The sequence below is a fragment of the Lepidochelys kempii genome, chromosome 16, assembly GCF_965140285.1.
Source record: "Lepidochelys kempii isolate rLepKem1 chromosome 16, rLepKem1.hap1, whole genome shotgun sequence".
In the NCBI taxonomy this organism is placed as follows: domain Eukaryota; kingdom Metazoa; phylum Chordata; order Testudines; family Cheloniidae; genus Lepidochelys; species Lepidochelys kempii.
In genome coordinates this window covers 26,936,278-26,958,668 of record NC_136395.1, presented here as the reverse complement: position 1 = coordinate 26,958,668, position 22,391 = coordinate 26,936,278, and positions in this window count along the sequence as shown.

The following is a 22,391-nucleotide window of genomic DNA, read 5'->3' as shown; positions in this document are numbered from 1 at the left end:
ATAAATAAGAAGAAAACAAAGAAAAGTGGGACCACTAAACACTGAGGATGGAGTGGAGGTTATATATATAGGTATGGCCCAAAACAAATACTTTGCCTCAGTCTTTAATGAGGATCTTAGGGATAATGGTAGCATGACGGATGGGAATGAGGCTATGGAGGTAGATATTACCATATCCGAAGTAGAAGCAAAACTCAAACAGCTTAATGAAACTAAATCAGGGGGCCTGGATAATCTTCATCCAAGAATTGGCACACACAATTGCAAGCCCATTAGCAAGAATTTTTAATGAATCTGTAAACTCAGGGGTTGTACCATATAACTGGAGAATTGTTATCATAGTTCCTATTTTTAAGAAAGGAAAAAAGGTGATCCGGGTCAAACTAACAGGGCTGTAGTTACACCTGTAGTATGCAAGGTCTTGGAAAAGAATTTGAAGGAGAAAGTAGTTAAGGACATTGAGGTCAGTGGTAAATGGGACAAAATACAACATGGTTTTAAAAAAGGTAGATCGTGCCAAACTCCTTCTTTGAGACAGTAACAGATTTTTTAGACAAGGGAAACGCAGGGGATCTAAATTACTAGATTTCAGTAAGGCATTTGATACAGTGCCACATGGGAATTATTAGTTAAATTGGAAAAGATGGGGGAATCAATATGAAAATTGAAAGGTGGATAAGGAATTGGTTAACAGGGAGACTACAGCGGGTCCTACTGAAAGGTGACCTGTCAGGCTGGAGGGAGGTTACCAGTGGAGTTCCTCAGGGATCAGTTTTGGGACCAGTCTTATTTAAACTTTTTATTTCTGAGCTCGGTACAAAAAGCGGGAGTGTGCTAATAAAGTTTGAGGATGACACGAAGCTGGGAGGTATTGCCAATTCAGAGAAGGCCCGGGATATCATACAGGAGGATCTAGATGACCTTGTAAACTGGAGTAATCAGATGAAATTTAATAGTGAGAAGTGTAAGGTCATGCATTTAGAGATTAATAACAGGAATTTTAGTTATAAGCTGGGGAAGCATCAATTAGAAGTAACGGAGGAGGAGACAGACCGAGATATGGCCGTGAAAAAAGCTAATGCGGCCTTGGGATGCATCAGGTGAGGTATTTCCAGTAGAGATAAGGAGGAGTTAGTACCGTTCTACAAGGCACCGGTGAGATCTCATCTGGAATACTGTCTGCAGTTCTTGTCTCCCATGTTTAAGAAGGATGAATTCAAACTGGAACAGGTACAGAGAAGGGCTACTAGGATGATCCGAGGAATGGAAAATGGAATGGAAAACATGTCTTATGAAAGGGGACTCAAGGAGTTTAGCTTGTTTAGCCTAACCAAAAGAAGGTTGAGGGGAGACATGATTGCTCTCTCTAAATATATCAGAGGGATAAATACCAGAGAGGGAGAGGAATTACGTAAGCTCAGTACCAATGTGGACACAAGAACAAATGGATATAAACTGGCCATCAGGAAGTTTAGACTTGAAATTAGACTAAGGTTTCTAATCATCAGAGGAGTGAAGTTCTGGAACAGCCTTCCAAGGGAAGCAGTGGGGGCAAAAGACCTATCTGGCTTCAGGATTAAACTCGATAAGTTTATGGAGGAGATGGTATGATGGGATAACATGATTTTGGCAATTAATTGATCTTTTAACTATTCATGGTAAATAGGACCAATGTTAGATGGGGGGGATCTGAGTTACTACAGAGAATTCTTTCCTGGGTATCTGGCTGGTGAGTCTTGCCCACATGCTCAGGGTTCAGCTGATCTCCATATTTGGGGTCGGGAAGGAATTTTCCCCCAGGGCAGATTGGAAGAGGCCCTGGGGTTTTTTTTGTCTTCCTCTGCAGCATGGGGCACGGGTCACTTGCTGGAGGAATCTCTTCACCTTGAAGTCTTTAAACCACGAGGACTTCAATAGCTCAGAGAGAAGTGAGAGGTTCATTGCAGGAGTGGTGGGTGAGATTCTGTGGCCTGCATTGTGCAGGAGGTCAGACTAGATGATCATAATGGTCCCTTCTGACCTTAATGTTTATGAGATCTCACCTCTGAGATCTTGGGCTTCTTTAGCCATCCTTTTCCTCTCCCTTTCTGTATGCTGCTTAACCCTCTCCAGATGATAAAAGCTGAATTCCCTTGTTAACTGGCTAAGTCCTTAATCAACTAAGTCCCGGTTTAGCCCATGGGGTAAGTTTACAGAGCGGTGGGTCAGCCCTATGCTACTCCCACTCTGTCATAAGGGCTGATCCACCTCCTATTGAATTCAGGGAGAAGATTCTCCTTAATGCATGCTGCTCTCACTAGTTCTGAAGGATTCATAGGCCGAAATAAATTTTAACGCGGGTAAAGGCTTGTCTAGGGTGTGCTAAAATCCATGCCAAAGTTACTACACTGTCCCCCAGCACTGCATTATGGTATCACCCTGTTAGGTGGATCCAGCTGCTCTATTGTTTAATATGGGAAGGAGACCTGCCATAATAGCTGCTAATTTCATATCTGAGCAGGGAGATGGGGGGGGTTCATTTTGCCTTATTGTACTGTGCCTGGGCCAGGGTACTTGTTTTATAAAGCATCCTGCATGTGCACAATAAAATGTTAATGATAAACCATAACAGCAAAGTAATCTAGAGAGGAGTCTAGTAGCTCTTACCAGCATTCCTGATACAGCAAAGCAAACACAGGTAATGTTGCCCTGATGTCCTACTAGGGGTTTGTCTTGATGTGTGTAGGCAAATTCCAGACTAATTGTATAATCCCTGGAACCAATTGCCTATCAATAAAAGAAAATATCACAAGTTCATGCTGGTATTGCAAATGAAAATCTAAACATTTCTGAACGCAGTGCAAGCCTCAGAATGGTGCACTTTTGGCAAAATGGCTTGGACATGAAGGTTGTCAGATCGTCTAGCAATGAGCACAGCATAAAGGCCTACCTGGATAGAATCTTCTATTTGAAGAGTCTTATGTTATAAATCACTAGCATATCGTTCACATATCAGTAGCTAGAAGATGATGACAGGAAATTGAGGTCTAGTTACCAGATACTGAGCATTCAGCGAAAAGTCACAACTTTGGATATCATGCCCCGCGAAGAGCCTCGGGCCTAACTGGAGGGAAAAAAAGTGAACAGCAGTAGGCTAGCTTCCCCTCCCCTGGGGGTTTTCTGGTCCTTGCAAATTCCTGCAGCTTTACAAGGAGTTAAATAGCACCTCATGCTACACTTTCAAAGATGTTCCTTATGCCTCTGGGAAACTGACATCAGAACAGGTCAGAGGATGTTCAGCAGGGCCTCTAGTGGGTCTTCTAGTCCAACCCTATACTGTGAGGGGATTTTGTTGCTGTGCAGGGGACTTACATTAGCTTTCAGTGCATTAAGCAGCCATTTAAATTAGCAGAAGAAACAATATTAATGCTCTGAATTGAAGGGGCAGGAAGATGCTGTTTCCTTCCTTGGGCACAGGAAAAAGTACTCACCACTACTTTAACACCATCTGCAAAAAATGAAGCATCTTCCCTGGCTTTTGGGTGTTTTAAACATGCAAGAGTCAGCAGGAGCGCCTGCTTCACCTGAGTGTCCCACAGGATAGCCATGTGGTCCCAGGCCCTGACAGAACCTGCTTGGAATCAAGGCTGAAGCATACAGTCTCCACCCTTGCAGTGACCCGGAAAATACCAAGTGGGTAACAGAGTGTGAAATGTAACAAACCAGACAGTGTCACATTAATGAAGAGAAGGAGCTGTGAATGGCCCTAGCACAGAGATACAGTTGAGGCTGCTGACAGCTTTGTATTAGCTCGACAGTGTTGCGTTAATTAACCATGCTAATACCATGTGAAATCTAAAGCCCTACAGTGTATGAGGCAGCTGTGTGCCCCCTTGCTGTCTAGTGATGGAGTGCATCTGAGCAGAAAGAAAAGGAGTACTTGTGGCACCTTAGAGACTAACCAATTTATTTGAGCATGAGCTTTCGTGAGCTACAGCTCACTTCATCGGATGCATACCGTGGAAACTGCAGCAGACATTATATACACACAGAGATCATGAAACAATACCTCCTCCCACCCTACTGTCCTGCTGGTAATAGCTTATCTAAAGTGATCATCAGGTTGGGCCATTTCCAGCACAAATCCAGGTTTTCTCACCCTCCACCCCCCCCCCCCCACAAACTCATTCTCCTGCTGGTAATAGCCCATCCAAAGTGACCACTCTCTTCACAATGTGTATGATAATCAAGGTGGGCCATTTCCTGCACAGATCCAGGTTCTCTCACCCCCCTCCAAAAACCACACACACAAACTCACTCTCCTGCTGGTAATAGCTCATCCAAAGTGACCACTCTCCCTACAATGTGCATGGTAATCAAGGTGGGCCATGTCCAGCACAAATCCAGGCTCTCTCACCCCCCACTCCCCTTTTTCCCGGGGACACACACACATACACAAACTCACTCTCCTGCTGGCAATAGCTCATCCAAACTGACCACTCTCCAAGTTTAAATCCACTCTCTAAGTTTAAATCCAAGTTTAACCAGAACGTCGGGGGAGGGGGGGGATAGGAAAAAACAAGGGGAAATAGGCTACCTTGCATAATGACTTAGCCACTCCTAGTCTCTATTTAAGCCTAAATTAATAGTATCCAATTTGCAAATGAATTCCAATTCAGCAGTTTCTCGCTGGAGTCTGGATTTGAAGTTTTTTTGCTTTAAGATAGCGACCTTCATGTCTGTGATTGCGTGACCAGAGAGATTGAAGTGTTCTCCGACTGGTTTATGAATGTTATAATTCTTGACATCAGATTTGTGTCCATTTATTCTTTTACGTAGAGACTGTCCAGTTTGACCAATGTAAATGGCAGAGGGGCATTGCTGGCACATGATGGCATAGATCACATTGGTGGATGTGCAGGTGAACGAGCCTCTGATAGTGTGGCTGATGTTATTAGGCCCTGTGATGGTGTCCCCTGAATAGATATGTGGGCACAGTTGGCAACGGGCTTTGTTGCAAGGATAAGTTCCTGGGTTAGTGGTTCTGTTGTGTGGTATGTGGTTGTTGGTGAGTATTTGCTTCAGGTTGCGGGGCTGTCTGTAGGCAAGGACTGGCCTGTCTCCCAAAATTTGTGAGAGTGTTGGGTCATCCTTTAGGATAGGTTGTAGATCCTTAATAATGCGTTGGAGGGGTTTTAGTTGGGGGCTGAAGGTGACGGCTAGTGGCGTTCTGTTATTTTCTTTGTTAGGCCTGTCCTGTAGTAGGTGACTTCTGGGAACTCTTCTGGCTCTATCAATCTGTTTCTTCACTTCCGCAGGTGAGTATTGTAGTTGTAAGAAAGCTTGACAGAGATCTTGTAGGTGTTTGTCTCTGTCTGAGGGGTTGGAGCAAATGCGGTTGTATCGCAGAGCTTGGCTGTAGACGATGGATCGTGTGGTGTGGTCAGGGTGAAAGCTAGAGGCATGTAGGTAGGAATAGCAGTCAGTAGGTTTCCGGTATAGGGTGGTGTTTATGTGACCATTGTTTATTAGCACTGTAGTGTCCAGGAAGTGGATCTCTTGTGTGGACTGGACCAGGCTGAGGTTGATGGTGGGATGGAAGTTGTTGAAATCATGGTGGAATTCCTCAAGGGCTTCTTTTCCATGGGTCCAGATGATGACGATGTCATCAATATAGCGCAAGTAGAGTAGGGACTTTAGGGGACGAGAGCTGAGGAAGCGTTGTTCTAAATCAGCCATAAAAATGTTGGCATACTGTGGGGCCCTGCGGGTACCCATAGCAGTGCCGCTGATCTGAAGGTATACATTGTCCCCAAATGTAAAATAGTTATGGGTAAGGACAAAGTCACAAAGTTCAGCCACCAGGTTAGCCGTGACATTATCGGGGGTAGTGTTCTTGATGGCTTGTAGTCCATCTTTGTGTGGAATGTTGGTGTAGAGGGCGTCTACATCCATAGTGGCCAGGATGGTGTTATCAGGAAGACCACTCCAGCTGCCCTAGGGCTTTGCTTTCCAGATCTCTGTCCTGACAAACGTGTATGTTCACATGGATGGAAGGATTCCCCTGCCTGTCTGCTGCAACACTCCTCCCTTTCTTGGCTCTGCTAAGCCATCCCTAGCAGGGCTGGCATTCGTTCCTGGCTCAGAGGGAATGCTAAAGAACATCCTCACATTTTGTCTTTGCCTTTGAAAGTGTTTTCAAAACAGGTTTGCAGGGAGAAGCCCTCTTCCCATCTCCCTAGAAGAACTTTCCCCCTTCTTTGAATGCTTTGCTTCCCACACTCCCCAACCTACATCCATCACTGCAAAACATTCTGAGAGATTCCCCCACATCTTAGCCTGGGCTGGCTGGTTTGGTGGGAGAGCCAATTTTGCTCAGCTGTCAGTCTTTGCTGTCCCCACAGCCTGCTCCCTGTGTTGGGGTGGGGCTCGCTGCTGTTTCTCAGCATACGCAGTAGCCTCTTTCAGGAGGCCCAGAGCTGATCTGGGGCAGCTCATGTTTGGAAATGGTTCTTGTTGCTGTGTACAGAGGCAGCCTGGCTGTTTCCGTAGTTACAGGGGAGCAAGTTTGCATTCCTCTACAAACTGGCTGGTAGATTAGCAACTCCAGGTTGCCTTCCCCTTTCATTTTAGAAAAACACCTTCAGGGTTTTGATTCCCAGGGAAAGCTACCAGTTAGAGAATGTCATACAGACAACTCCTGGTTGCACATTAGTCTGCACAAAACATAAATAGGTCTTCATTCTTGGAGCAGTTCTAACAGCTGTTTCCAGGATCGGGTGAACGTACATATTCAGAACCTCCATACGTCTGAGAGTGAATCAGTTCGATCACATTAATCCTTTGCAGTAGCGAATGGATGAAAGTCTGGCCCTGCTGAAGTCGATGGCAGAATTCCCATTACACCTACTGCTTGTAAAGCACTCAGATCCCTGGTTTGAAGGTGCATGGTTTGGTGGATTAAGTACAGCACCAGGAGACTGGCTTCACCAGGGACTTAGTGTGTAGCTGTGGGCAGGTAATTTTGCCTCACTGCTCCTCAACTTCCCTATGTGTAGGATGAGGCTAATGCTGGCTGCAGCAGGGAGCCATCTCTGGGCACCCCCTCATCGCCCTGCAGGCACCCTGCCCCCAGTTTTCTCAGGGCCTGGGAAAAAATTCACCTCCGGGCCAGAGTACTTTAAACCAAGCTTCCCCCTTCCCTGTACTTTTATGGGGTATAATTTATTCATGTTACAGCAAATCAATTTTCTCCTTTGCCTCTCAAGTCCAGCTCCCTGTTCACAGGGGTTCAGGGATCCTATAGCCCTCTTTCTAGAGTCTATGGAAAAGAATTCCCAGGGGCTTCTACCCCTTAGGCCAGGAGCCCCACAGCCCTCCTTGGGGGGTCTCTGCTTAAAATTCAGGTCAGCTGCAACCCTCACTCAGCTTCTCCAGGTTGTCCCCTTTCAACCCAAAGAACTGCTCAGTGTAAGCTCAAAAGTGCCTCTCACCCACCAAAGCTGGTTAAATAAAAGATGTGACCACCTCCTCCTCTTCCTCCTCCACTCTCTATACAGCTAGGACCAATATCATAGCACTGCACCCACCCCTTTCCACTCTGTTCTCTTCCCCCTTTTGGGGAGCCTTCTTCTCTTTTATCTCCATGTTTGGATTGGTTTAACAACATGACCCCTCTGTCATGTGGCTATGCCAATTTTCTTCACCTGGGAGGAGGCCTGAACGAGTCACAGGTGGGGCTGGAGCCATTATCTCTTAAAAGGCCAGTCAGTGGGCAGCTGGGTTTGTTAGCATGTAGTGCTTTGGTAAGATCATACTGCATGGGAATGCAGGGCTGTTATTCTGTTGCTTTTTAGACAAATAAGTATGTAGCAAAGCTGTCAGCTAGGGAGGGCCATAGGAAGATAGTGTCTGGTTAGGTAGTGATCTTGGAAGTTAAAGGTATTTGAAATGGTACAGCTGACAGAGAGACACGGGCAGCTCACTCTAGGTATTTTGGGTTTTCTTCCCCTGTTATCCTCCTGGGATCTCCATCCATCCTCAGATCCTTCCTTCTGTGATGGGCTGTGAGTGACCATGTAGTAAATCCCCTGGTCCTCCAAATAGCTCTGTAGAGAATTGCATCAGGAGCCTAATTAACTGCAGTTTAAGGAGAAGACACTAGAGAGCATTACAGCCTCAAATATTCTGTAACCTGCAACTGAAGCTAACTTGAGTTTTCCCCTTCTGGCTAGATCCAGCTCTGAATCTGGAGGTGTTAAGGGATGGATCTCTACCTGGCTTCAGGTGAGATGTACAACACATTCCAAAAGCCTGTTTTTTCTTCCAAAAGCACTGCCTGGGAAAGGAATTTAGATCCTAGGAAGTGGATTTTCTTTTCTCAGAATTTCAGTTCCTAACCACAGGAACTTTGCTGAGAACCAAGGTCAAAACTCACGCACACAGTGTTTGAGCTGGTATTTTAGCAATATACTAACCATGTCAAGCTGGGCCGAGCATGTTACCTCTTCAACAGGAGGATCTCAAAATGCTTTACAAGTAGCACTGAATTCCCCATCCCACAGTACTTGTCCTACTACACTGATAGGGAGTGTGACTTGTCAGGCAAAGCAGCAGGTCTCCAGGAAAGCAGGGGACAGAACCCAGGAGTCCTGACTCCGAGTTACAGGACCGGCTCTAGGCACCAGCAAAGCAAGCATGTGCTTGGGATGGCGTAATTCCAGGGGCGGCATTCTGGCCTTTTTTTTTCTTGGCTTGGGCAGTTGCGCTCTCAGAGGTTGGGGCGGCAAAAAGTCTAGAGCCGGCCCTGCCTAGTTAGGTGCTGAGAGCATCTTTCTCCCTCCTAACAATGTTCACACGAGTCTGTAAGCTCTGAAGCCATGGAGTGATTGAGGACACACTGAGTATCTTTGTAGCCTGGGGCATTCTCACAAAAGTGATCAAGGATTGAGCCCTTGACCTGGGCAACCCAGAGTGTTTTACAAGCACTGCTCTAAGCATGAAACAGAGTTGTGCCATATCCTGGCTCCCACTTCCCCAGGGAGTCACCTAGCAGATTTCACTGCTGGGAAACTGCCAGAAACTCATCCTATGTTTGACCTTTCCTCATTTTCTTCCCATTGCTCCTAGTGACCTTTTACTAGAGCACCCTGAATGTCCCCCCTTCCCCTTGGTGCCTACATGCTTCAGACACTTACAGATGACTAACGTACCCAAATAACCATCTTACTAAAGATAAATAAATGGGGAGCTAACAGAAGCCTTTTCCCGCACAGGGTGAGTCTCTCTGTTCCAGATGGGCAGATATTCAGAGATCTTCCTGATGTTGTTCACATGAGCAAATTGCTGATGGGACCCAGGATTTGCACAAAGGTTTTCCAAGCATGAAGCTGGTTATTTTATCGCTGTAACTGAAGACATTCCATAGCATTAAAGCAGATTTCCTGGGGAATCACAACTTCAATAAATAAGCTATTTCCAGGGTGATCCGATTAGGAATCCAAAGAGAGGCGGGCTGACTGCCCCAGCTAGAGGCTGTCTGTGACTGTCACCACAATAGGGCTGTGATCGTAAGCCTTGCAATTGACTCTCTGCAAATGCAGGTTCTCCTCTGCACCCACACACACCCAGGGATGAACCTGTCTTCATTACAGCTTCTGCTTTACTTCTGCTCCACGCAGGGGAGTTTGCACTTGTTAAAGCAATGAACAGCAGCTCTTTGAACGTTTCCCACACTGTTATCCTTCGGGATTCCCTTGTTCTGGGCATTTGCCTCAGAGCAGGCTGGGTGTCTTCTCAGAATTTGATTTCTTCAGATCAAGAATAGCTCAGCTGAAGTCCCACCATATGAAATTGCCCTTCCTGACCCTGTGCAGGACCCAGTGGGTCCACACTTTCCAGGAGCGGGTGTGGTGTAGATTTGTCCCCATAAGCTTCACCCAGGGCCCCTTGGTGTCTCAGCATTAGCACTGAAGCTGGGGCAGGAAGTTAGAGAACAATGGGCCTCCACTCTCTCCTAGGAGAGAGGCCCTTTAATCTGGTATGGACTCTCCTGCCTTGTCTCCATCCTCAGTTCCTCAGTTGAGCTCTTTTCCAGACAGTCCCAGGGGCTAGGCCTGCTCTGACCCACACCCTGCAGCTAGTCTGGGTGTAGAAGGGTGTCAGGCCCAGTGCACTGGCCATCGCGAGGGAGAAGTGCAATGCGTGTGGGGAAGCTGGGTGCCAACCAGCACTGGGGGTGTGAGGATTAACTCCTTCCTGTGTGCACAGGACTGTTAGCAGGTGCAGTAGAAATAGCAAAAGCATTATTCCTAGTAACAAGTGGACATAAGCTGGAGCAGCAAACTGTAAGCTGTGTTCTCCATGGTGAGTTCCGACCACACTGTGTCTGCAGACAGTCGTGTTCAGAACATTGCAACATGATGTTTGCTAATATTATCCCATTTTCTGTCAAAAAACAAAAAGTCTAAGGGTGCTTCCCTGCATGGGAGAGGCTGGAGACACCCAGCCTGGCCGCCTGACCCCCAGCTGCATCTCTAAAGAGTAGTCAAATCCTCTGCGAGAGGCCAGATGGAAGCTCTTTCCTCCCACATATTCCCTCCACATATGGATTTACAGGTCACCCTGAGAGGCTCCCACTGCTCTGCTGACGGCCTCGCTCTCCCCTCCACCCTGTGGGTTTCCCCATGGCCAGGCTGCCTGAGCCTGCCTTGCAGTGCTGATTGATGACATATCTAGCAGCTTGGTGAAGGAAAAGCTTGAGTCTCACTGCTGCCTCCCTGTGCTCTCTGATGTCTGCTGGCACTTGGGCTGAATGCCCCAACAAGTAACAATGGAGTCTGGGGAAACACAACCTAAAACCACCTACCACCCCATTTTCACCCCACACGGGGGCAGGAAGTTCTGGAGCAATGGTCCTCCAGCGTCTCCCAGGAGAAAGGCCCTTTAATCTGGTCTGTTACCCTCCTACCCATCCTGCACATAATGTAGGATTCACTGTACTCAGTTCCCCACCTCAGTGGTCTTCTAGCTGGTCTGATAATGCAGGAACCCAAGTGAGAAATCAGATCACTGCTATGTGTGAGTTACTCTCAGCCCTTATTGCTGACTGCACAAAATGTGGGCAAGGGAGAAAGCGTCAGCATCTGAACGCATATAACTAGCATCTAATTTGCCTCCCAGAGCAGCGTAGCTGACAACCAATCACTGTGTTGTTAATGTACACAGTGCTGCGAAGGGTAAATGTCACGTCTTGCTTGCCATGCAGCCATTGAGTCACAGGTCTGCCAAGGGCAGCAGTCCGGTCACTTTCCTGAATGGCTCATTTTGTTCGAAGGGCTTGTCAAGCAGATTGTTGGGGGAGGATTTGTCCCATGCACCATTTGAGTCCTGCTGGTGCCATGAATACAATCCGTGTTCTGCCACTAACTTACTGCTCAGCCTGTGCTGTGGCTCCCGCCATCTATGCAGAGCACAGGCCTTCGGCTCCCCTTACACAAAGGCTGCGGAGTGATTTAGTTAATTCCCTGTCAGACTAGGAAGTGCTTAATGAAAAGCTGCACATCCAAGATGCTATGAAAAATCCTCTTTTTTAGGGCCCGGGGGTGAGTGTGGGGTCTAATGGTTAGAATGGGGGTGGGGAAGGAAGGGGCTGGAAGCATTCCCTCCCTGCCTTTGGCTTCTTATGAAACCCTCGGCAAGTCACTAACTTTCCTCTGGCTCAGCTGCAGTAGGGATAACGCTATAGGTGTTCCGTGGGGCTGGATGAATGTCTGCAAGACACTTTGAGATCCTTGGGTAAAGGCAAGGGTGAAGTTATCTGAGGCCCTGATTTTTGCCTTTACTCTTCCACTCTACAGAGCCCTCTATGGGAACCACCCCACGGATGTTGGAAAGCAGTGCACGCGTGCACACACACCCTCTCTCTACCTATCCAGTTATATGAACAGCTGCCCCAGAGCTTCATACAGACCCACCATCTCCTGCTGCTAGCAAGTGAATCTCACTGGTGAAACCAGCTTCTCCAGTCTGCGGCTCCCCTGCGCGGCTGCATTGTTAAGCGCGAGCGGCATGTGTGCTCTGTCTGGACTCAGGCTCTGACCCAGAGAGGCAAACCAGACACTAAATGCACTGGAGATAGAAGATGGAGTTAGCCGAGGGCCGTGCAGGCTTATTTCTTTCTAAATCCGGGTACAGAGTCACTGCTTAGGCTGGTGGCTTGATGTTACTGACTCCATGGAGGCAGCAGTGTCTGGTACGGAAGGATTCAGGGCTCCGGCGGGGCGCAGGGCAAGAGTGAGAGGGCCAAGGAGTGACAGAACAGGACCAGGTGTGTGGGCTGCCACCCTGCATCGCTCTGCCCAGCCTTCGAAAAAGTACCAGTGCTGTAGGCAGTGACCTGGCTCAAGGAAGGACTAGTCAGGGCCTGTAGTGCCCCAAAATGGCGGCAAGTCCTGCTGTGTCCATCCCGTGCCAGGCAATGCAACAGGCACTCTGTAGGAAGGAAGTTTGTGAGCAGCCCCCAGCAGCTTACCTAGTGCAGCTGCCCCTGGTTGGCTTGTGCCTGCTCCCTGCCACATTGATTTGAATGAGCAGTTTCTAGTCAGCTCAGGGCTTGGTGCTCAGCCCTCAGAATGCTTCTTGGCTGCAGACACTGTCAGCGCTCCAGCTGCCAGGGAGTCATGGGGAAGCCAGCCCAAGGAATCACATGGATAATAGTAAAATCACAGCCTTCCTGCATGGATCCAGGGTCTCAATAGCACAGGGTGCCTCTTTGATGAATTAGGAGGAAAACAAGCCTGGAGTTCCTGGGAGCGAGCGTAGCAGCTCCTGGCAGCGGTGATGATCTTGGGCTGTGGAACCCTTCCTACAGGCCCATGGAATGGATTCGGTGACGCGAGGGCAGCATCCGTCAACACCATGTGTTGCTAGCTGGGGCCGAGCCCAGGGGTCCCTTAGAGCGGGAAGGTTCCAAATTTGGGTGGGTTTATTATTTACCAGCTAACCTCAAAACCCCAGGCCCCTCTCAGCCCTTCTCTTCCAAGGAGTTTCCTTGCTAATGGGTTTCTGGAAAACACCAGGCTTGGAAAAGGCAACCAGGTCCCAGGGGGAGAGAACCAAACTGCAGAGTGACTGCAGCCCTGCAAGCTGCAGGCAGCCTAGGCAGATCCTGTACCAGCAAACATACCACATCCAGGGAGAAGAAACTGGAAGCACAGAGACAACCTGAGGAACCTACCTGAGCAGCCACGCCCATCCCCTCCTTAGTACTTTTCATAATGCAAAACTTTCGTGCCACCAAACTGTGGTATTGCTCCAGGGAATGGATTGACCTTGAGAAGCATGAATGAGAGCTGCAAGCTACTCACCTTAGAAGGAAAGACTTGCTGAAGCAGGGCATTTGTCTGCACCAAGAGCACTGCACAATGGCTCTGCTTAGGAGGGGAACGGACAGCTGCGTTCTCCAGCAGCAATGACATGGGTACTTTGGCTGGCCAGGAAGCGGTGGGTTAGACTAGAATTTGGCCTGGACACCACGGACAGTACCCCATTAAATGGCCATAGTCTCTGTTTTATGAGTCATCTGAAAGACAGCTCCTCCATCAGCATTCCACCGGGGCATCCCCGATCCCACTGCTAACCAGGCCTCAGTTTGTTCAGCTGAGAAGAGCTAATGAGCTCACAGCCAGAAGGGGCTTTAGACCCAAGGGGCCCGAGTGAATAAGCTTGCAGCTCCTCCACTTACTAAGGAACCCACGTGTACTACCAAACCCTGCCCAGTCTTTTCCGGGCCAGAGGATGACGCTTTCCCCTGTCGCCCCCTCCTCGGTGTGCCGTGATCCAGTCCGCTCCAGTGTAGCCAGGCTCTGAGTCATGTCCTTTCACAATGTAGAAACCAAACATTTTCAGTTTCTGTTTGGTGTCATGAATTGAAAAGTCCCCATGGCTTCTTTGCTGGCCCCTACCGCTGCCTGTGGCAATCCCAGCCCATCACAATTAGTACGGTCACATTTCAATGAGCAGAGCAGACAAAGCTCCCCCAGCCCTGCAGATGCACCCGACATTCCAAGTGATGTGAGTTTGCTGGTCTCCCCCAGTCATTTGTGGTGACTGGTTTTGCTTTGGCTTTGACGCCCCCGGCCTGGATTCCATCAGTGGGTCACTTTCCCAAGTATTCCGTTCACAGAACAGGAAACAACGTGGCCTGCTGGGTGCGGCGCTCTGTCCCCATGCTAGCGATGGGTAGGGCACATATAGAGGTTGCTGAGTCGTCTGAAGCCCTGGCTAACAGCTCAAGCCGGAGGAAGTTGTTTCTGAAATCAGCTGTCCCAGGTCCAATCCCTGCTGCCACCAACCTGTGCAGTGTAGCACGAACAAGCCTCGGGTACTTGTCTCCACCTCATTATCCTCCCTGGCAGTGGGTGAGGCTGGATTCAGGGTGTCTGGTGCACCATGCTCCCTCAGGAGCAAGTCTCAACAGCTGGAAAAGTTTTGCGTCCCGTGGTGTTTTTTTAATTCTGGCCGATTTGTGTTTGAATTCCCTTGGCTGCGTAATGCAGGACAGAAGCTGCCCTGTTGGGGGAAAGAGACACTTGTTGAGTTGTCACCATTGCTGCGAGGATCCTGCTGCCTGGGCAGCACCCTGGCAAGGGAGTGAATGAGTGCCTCTCTCGGGCCAGGGTTTGAAAGAGGAGAGGGTCACCTGGCCTTTGAAAGTGCAGAGTATGGCCACCGTGTGGCATTCACAGCCCCAGATGCCTAACACTGACCAGGAACCCACCGCACAGCTCTTCTTGCTGAGGCTGCTAATCAAATCTCAGCTCGTGTTTCAAGGCGAGCTCCTGCCAGGACCAGGAGGGCTCCTCCCAATGCTCATTGCTATGCACAGTGGCAGGCAGTTGGCCAGGTGGATTCACCTTCCTCTGAAACCTCAGGTAATGGCTTCTACCCTCCCTGTGCCTCTGAGCCAGGGACAGGCTTGGCCTAGACCAGGGAGCATTACTTGGTCTGTTAATGGGTGAAGGGGTCTGGACAGCACAGACCAGGACAAACAGTCCTCAGCATTGTCTCAGCAAAGGCAATCGCTAATGGTTGTGCTCAGGCACCGCAGAACTGCGGAGTAAAGCAGGCCTAGCTGAAAGGATCCTGCGAAGGAGCAGTACCAGGCTGGGGACAGAGAGATCCTGGGCGAGCAGCATCCTTCAAGAGTCCCTCTGTTTACATCGCTCCAGGAAAATAACGCATCCTCATTCGCTCTCCGGAGACTCTCCTCAGACACCGTTAACCAGCGATGCGCTTTGTCATAGGTGTGGAGGAGGCAGAAGCTGAGCCAGTCCCCTGAGAAAGATCCTTCCTTTCCATGGGGCGTGGATGGGCTTAGGACACACTCCAGATCCCTTGGCATGGCCTCTTCCTCAGCTGGGCGCTGTCTGGCTGGGCCCAGCCCTCCCCAGCGAGCCCGGAGAGAGAGGGCACCTCTGTGTTCAGAGCAGAAAAGGGATGTTTCCCACAGGTGGGGTCACGGCAGCCCTGTACGGAGTGGGGGCTTGGCTGGCCATTGCCCGGCACGTACCTGGCTGTTCCCACCGGCGTGTGGGGAAATGGTGGTAGCAGCTGTTAACAGTTGGAGGCAGGAGAGATGCTGAGCACTTCATGTTTCTGACTGGCCTGGGTTAATGCCATTTGTTAGCTCAGCTGCAACCTCCATGGTTAATCCGAGGGCAACTTTCTTCCCTTCCTGGAGCCCTGCTATTCCCTCCCCTTTGCCCACCCCATGCCAGGCCAGCTGCCGCTCCCTCCAGCCTGGAACCCACCAGGGCTGCCCTGAAGCTGGGCAGCGTGGTCATTGCAGGCCACCACCAGGTACCTCTCTCTTTAATGTTTTGCAATGCTCCTGTCAATCTCAGACAGGGGCTCCTTGGGGCAGTGGCCACATCTAGCTTTGTGTGCAAAGCACCCGGCCCCCTGTGTAGTGCAGGCTCCGCCAGGTCAGCGGCATGCTCTGTGACCATGGGCAAGCCCCTCTGTGCCTCCCTTCCGCCACCTGTATATGGATGATAAAACCCTCAGCTAGCTCCCAGGAGCTGAGAGGCTTGGGGAGACAGGGCTCCTTCAAGTGCTTTAAGCAGGAGCCCCATGACTGCTGTGCTGTGCATGAGAACATAGGCAGATCAAGAGCTGGAAAGGAGCCTCCCACTCCAAGGCAGCTGCTATATTCACAGCTCAGAGTGCCCGGGCTGCTTTGCTGATGGCAAAGGGGGGCAGAGCTGGCTGGGAAGATGCTCCTGCCAACAAGGAAAACGGTGGGCTCAGCTGTTTTATCCATAACATGGTTCTACTTGGTGCACGGCTCCCACTGCCCTTCCCAATAGAGGCAGGTGCCAAGGGACAGGCTGGACAGTACTTGGTACCTTGATTCCCAGAGAGACAAGCCTGGGGGCAGCAGGGGAGTTAGCACTGGCAAAGCTACATCCCCTTTCCTTCTCTGCGGCACTATGTAGATCTGGACTCTCCCCTGTTCGCGGTGGGAGGGGTGTCGGAGGGGAGGTTACGGCTTACACGCTCTTCCTGGCAATAGTCCACTGTACAAGAGAGCTGGCCGTGCTGAGGAGCTGGTGCTGGGGCGCAGGAACAGGACAGAGCTGATCACTGGCTCAGCTGTGTGAGCTGGGTTGGCAGAGACCATTTGTTGCCATCTGGTGCTACTTCTAGCCAGCATGAAATGGCTTTGCTGGGGCTCCATCCAGGAATCACTGGCTGCCCCTTCACTGGCAGGCTCAGCTGCAGCCCAGGCTTGCATGGCCCTTGGTGCCCCCGTGGGGTGGGGTCCCTGGCCAGGCAGTGTGGGAGGTGGGTGCTGTTTGAGCACAGAGGGTTTGCGACTCCATGGCTGGCAAGCTGGCCACTTTCCCCAGCACTACACTGGGTGCTGGGGCACATGTCTGACAAGGAGCAGAGATGTCCTTGGGGGAGGCTCTTAATAACAATTGCAGCTGTACCCCTGGGGAGCACTTTGCTGCTCTCTCAGACAGCCTACTCCCCTCCGTTTTGCATTACATGTCTCACACAGGCTGAGGTTTGCAGAAACCCTCATTAGCTACCCCCCGCCCCATTAAACTGGTAACAAGAACAGAATATGGAGGGTCCGATATTTTCCAGATCCGCTTTCAGCCATATTCAGAAGCAAAAAGTCAGGCAAGAGTTTGCATTCCTTGCTGTGCTCTGAGCACTAAGTTAATCTTCCTGGGAAGATGGTTGCATGCAGGAGTCTCAGCAGCAGCCTCTTCATTTGCAGCCTGGTCTCTTCCTGCACAGTCAGAGAATGCAGGATCCCTGCCGTACCCTTCCTAGCACTCAAGTCCTATGGCAGGAGCCAGAGCAGATCTGCCTTTGCTCTGAGTCTTGTCATAAGCAGCTCAGGGCAGAGACCAACATGGGGGGAGCACCTTTTGTCGCTATCCCATCCCTTCCTGTATGTTGTTGAGATGGCCAATGTGATCTAAAATATTGTCTGGGGAAGTGGGGAACAGCTGACTGTCTCCAGCAGACGTGGGGACTCAGCCCACAGCACCCCCCACTCCCAGCACTGACTGGCTTTGCTTTTCCAAGGGAGGATCTGTTTCAAAGTGTGGGAAAGCGGCCGTGAAGCGCCGGCTCTCCAGTCGGCAGTACGGATGGCCTCTCAGCATGGCAGGCCCCTCCGAAAGGAAAACATTTAAGCAGGTGCTTTCCTGGGCTCCCTGCCCAACCTGGCACAGCAGGCTCCAGAGTCAGAGCCAAGCTGTCACTCACACAGGGAACAAATGCTAATAACAGCTTCAGCTTGATCCTGGTTGTCATCTGAGTTGGGCTTCCAGAAATGAGGTTTGGGGACTGGCCCACTGGTGGCTTTCTGGGGCCATGGGCCTGGATTGCAACAGCTATAAAACAGGGTACAACAAGCCCTGAGGGACTCATCCAGTTGAACCCCTCCTGCTTTTCTCAGGGATCTCAGCTCACATGACATGACAGCACCAAGGTGTTTGGATTAACCCTTGGGGCACAGGCTGCAGTCACTGGGGGCTTGTGTGCACGGTTTGGCTGCAGCTTCCCAAAGGGTGAGGCCAGCACCGTCCTTGACTCACCGGATGGTGGGAGCCCTGGCCCTGCAGCTACGTCCCTCAGACTGAGAGCAGTGCATGGGGATAGAGCTCACCGAAGTGGGTTCCTCTTGCTGTCTGGAAACAAGAGGGGCCTCTCTGCCGGCTAGTGGAGTGGGGTTGGAGCAGCCAGTGCAGGGCTCTTGCAGGGCTAAATCCTCCACACGCAGGGCATTGGTCCAGCAGTACTGCCGCTTCATGGCTATCAGTGGCAGTGACAGACTCTGCCCTGGCATACACCTCAGCTAATCAGGAAACAGGTTAATGGGGCTGCTGGAAGCCACTGAGCTCCATTTGTCTTTCAAAACGGGCTTAAAACTAAGCTCCTGACCCCAGTGCTCATTGCAGATCCTGAGGCATTTTCACAGGAAAGAGGCCACAAGCCCTACTGCAGGTAGCTCCATTCTGCCTCCTGAGAGGTCCCTGCCTTGGGGCGTGGCTCAGAGTGGAATTCCTGGAACAGAACCAGATTAATACACCACTCAGGCGTTAAGTATGGGCCCAATCCTGCCTTTTACTGGGCCCCTCCTGGGTCCTGTCAAGCATCTCAGGTCCTGTTGATGCCGGTGGAAGATGTGGGCACTTGGCACTGTGCAGGTTGGGACCCGATAGCACCAAGCCAGGAAGAGATTTCTGACCCCGCTTCTGAATGGAATCATCTGAGGCACAGCCAGGGCCTGGCTGCTTCCAGGCATTTGCCTTCAGCCACTCACAATCCCACGTCCAGCTCCCCACACACCCATTTCCTTTGCATAGTCCGCCTCTCTGGGACTGACTGTCTCTGGGAAGTTAGGGCCCAGCCTTCATCTCGGTGGAGAGCAGGAATGACCTATAATAACAAATCCCCGTGCAATATTCCCAGAGTGACATGTGCGTGGATCGGGATGAGTTCTCAGTCCTCTGTAACACAGCATCCTGCCAGCCACGTCCAGTAAGGGTGTTGGCTCCACACTCCAGGGAGAGAGGATGGCGATTCTCTGTGGAAATCTGCAGTTGTGCGTCTTATGTCTGCCTCCCTTAGTTCTCTGGGGATGGCGACAGGCACCATCCCCTCCCGGCTCCCCCCAGAAAAATCCCAGCGAACAAGGCTGACAAAGTCACCAGGACCTGAGACAGATTCGGAGGAAGGCCAAGTGCCCTGTTCTCTGGGACTCGGGACCTCGAGGCTTTGTCTGAGGGCTGGGGATGCCCCAGCTTCAGGCCACCGCTGGCAGCTCACTTTTGCTCGGCTGCCTTGAAGCACGTCACCTGGGCAGGGCCAGGTGCAGACACGTGAGTAGTTCCAGCAATTAGCAAGCTGGGCAATGACTTGGTGCCCTCCCAGTCTCTCAGCTGGAACCCCCGCAAATCCTCCTCTGCAGCCTAGCCAGCAGAGACACAGGTGCGTTGCACAGAAGCTACTGACGAGCAGTGAGCAGGCTTTCAAAGGGTGTCCCTGGGTCAACCCCAGAGAGGCCCCCAGGGGAACGGTACGTCCAGCTCACAGGTCTTGGTCCCTGCTGACCCCCTGTGCCGGGCCCAGGGTGGCGTATGTAACACGAGCACAGTGATGGCTGCACTGATCAAACGTTTGCAACGTTTCCAAGGTCCTCAGGAGAAACTCAGACCAGCTGGCAGCAGCCCACCGACCCCAGTGCTACCAGTCAGCCGTCCTGAGACCGGGCCTGGGCCCGCCAGGCAGAGGCGCATGTGGTTTGCCAAGTTGTATTTTTCTGGAGTCAGCCAGCATTCATTTCCCGAAAGATGCCTCAGCCGCTGATCCCAAGCGAAGGTCGCCCAGTTCCTGCCGGACCCCACGGGGGTGGGGATTAACTCTCGTTTAAGTATAATGTTTGGGCAGAGAACAATGGTGCCCTGTGTGTGACAGAGACAACAAGAAACCCCATCAGAGGGAGGTGTGGTGGCTGTGGCAGGCAAGAGAAACCCCAGGGAGGGAGCAGGGCTTCCAGCACATGGCAGAGTACAGCAATGTCCTGGGGCTCCCAGGCAAGGCTCGGCAGGGAGGGGAGGAGGAACAGCCTTTGTCCTGCAATACTGAGATCAGGCTCGTCCTTCGGCCCTTCGTTGCCCTGTGTGTGCTGCATGCCGCGTGGAGGTGGTGCTGGCTCTCTGGCTAGCACAGAGGGCAATGAAAGCCTTCACACAGCAGCTTCCTTCACTTGGATTTGCAGGAGCCCCTTTCCTTGCCTGCCTTGCTTCTGCCGGGCTGGGGGAAGATGGCACTGGCCGGGAGGAGGGGCTTGGGCCCCTCCCGCATGGGGAAAAGGCAGATGGTGCCGGAGAACTGGCCACAGGCTGGGCTTAGAGGAGACAGGACTGGAAGCCTGGATGGCAGCCCCAGGGCAGCAGCAGCAAGAGGCGTATCCTGAGCCTGGTGAGGGATGCAGGCCCGGGGGGACTTTCGAAAACTCCAGCCTAAAACAATTGTCTGAGGTATTTTGGGTGTGAAGAACAGAGAGCCATGAGGGGCGTTGGCTTCATCGGTGCCACGGCAGCCACATGTCAGGTAAGCTGTGGCAGAGATACGGTGAGGCCTGACGGGGTGACTGGCTGGGATGGCAGGCCGGGGAGGGAGCAGGGCTGTCACAGACTGGGCAGAGGCACTGTGGGGACGGCCAGCTGTGCTGTGCACAGGAGGAGCGTGGGGAGAGATATTCCGGCCAGGACTCCTGCTGGAGAGAGCCGGGAAAGTGCTGCTCTGGGGCAGGAGGACACTTGCCCTTGTTTATTCACAGCCACGGACGAGCCCAGCACGTTATAGCCACACACGCCATGGTCCTTGCCCTGAGGGACTTGCAGGCTGAGGGATGGTTTCTGTAGGACATTGAGCTGAGCCCATGAATAGTGCAGACATTGGGCAACATCTGTTCCCTGCCTCTCCCTGCAGCTTGCCAGGCTCCCCCGGCCTGTGACCCCATGGCTTGGGATACGGGAGGACGATTACCCTGTGCTCTGCTTGGCTGAGGTTGCTTTAGCTCCACTCAGGCATTTGTGGTTCGCCTCTAATCATGGGAGTAAATATAATTCTTCCTCCCTTACTTTTCACGGTGGGTCCCGGAATAAGAGGCTCCTAAGAAGGGTTATGCTGGTGCAGCAGATAGGGAGGAACAGCAGCAATAAGCAGGAAGGGCTGCTACTGAAACTATCCATGACAACAGCCAGCCTGGGAGGCACCCTAGGGTTTGAGGTGCCACCGTCCAAGATGACTCGGAGAGTGCCCGGCTCGTAAATGGCCTTGTGAACAGCCAAACCTCTCAAGGCAGATGGCCCAGTGATGGCAACGGATGACGCTGAGCCTGGCTGTAAGGCAAGTTCTTCCCTTGAAAGCGCAAGGCACCGTCCACGCCACAGCCCGAGGCTGCCAACCTCCCCGCGCCTTGTCACTAGCTGGTTGTTTCGCAGCAGGCCCCTGAACCGAAGGAAACTCTACGAATGGAGGGCTGGGAATGAGCGAGTCGCTCTTGCTGCCCTGCTGGCTGCACAACCGTAAGCCATTCCGGACGCTGGGACCCTCTGTGCACCGCAGTTGGATTCCATTGCAATGATCCTTTCCGTCCCTTTATCACTGGGACTTGCCAAGCCACCCTGGGTGGGGGGCGGGGGGAGCGCCCAACCCTGGGGCTATCACCTCTTCCCTGTACCTGTGCTCTGGGGAAGCCACCCCTGCCTGCTGGGTGTGTGGTGCTAGCAAATGCCGAGGTTCAGGGCTGCAGCGGGAGGTGTCCTAGCAGCCCCAGTCACCACCTGCACTCGGTCAGCCAATGACCCAAGAACAGCACCAGTGGCTTCCTCCCCCTGGGCCCTGTGGCAAGGGGACCTATGTGGAGACAGCATCAGAGCTGGGGAACAAAAGAGCAAGGAGTCTGGTGGCTTCGCCCACACCTCAGAGCAGGTCACTCTCACACTGCGGAAGATGCACATAGAAGATAACAGCCTACTATTGAGGCAGCTGCTGTTACTGGCCACACCTTTCTAAGTAAGGGTACATTCATAAATAGTTTAACAGGGTTAATAAATGATTATTCGATGTTCAGTCAATTGTTATAGAATCCAACAGATGAAGAAATTGCTCCTAACCCATCAATAGCCCCTTCCACTGAGGGACTTACAGCCCTCTAGCATGCACACCCTTTGTGTCTGTAGCATGGTAATCACCTAGTAACCTTTATCAACTATGAATACATGTCCCCTTAATACAAAGCGTGGCCATGTTACCCCTTCAGCTCTGTGCCTTCGTGCTGACGGCCCCAGATCCACCCTTGCTGACAGCCCCAC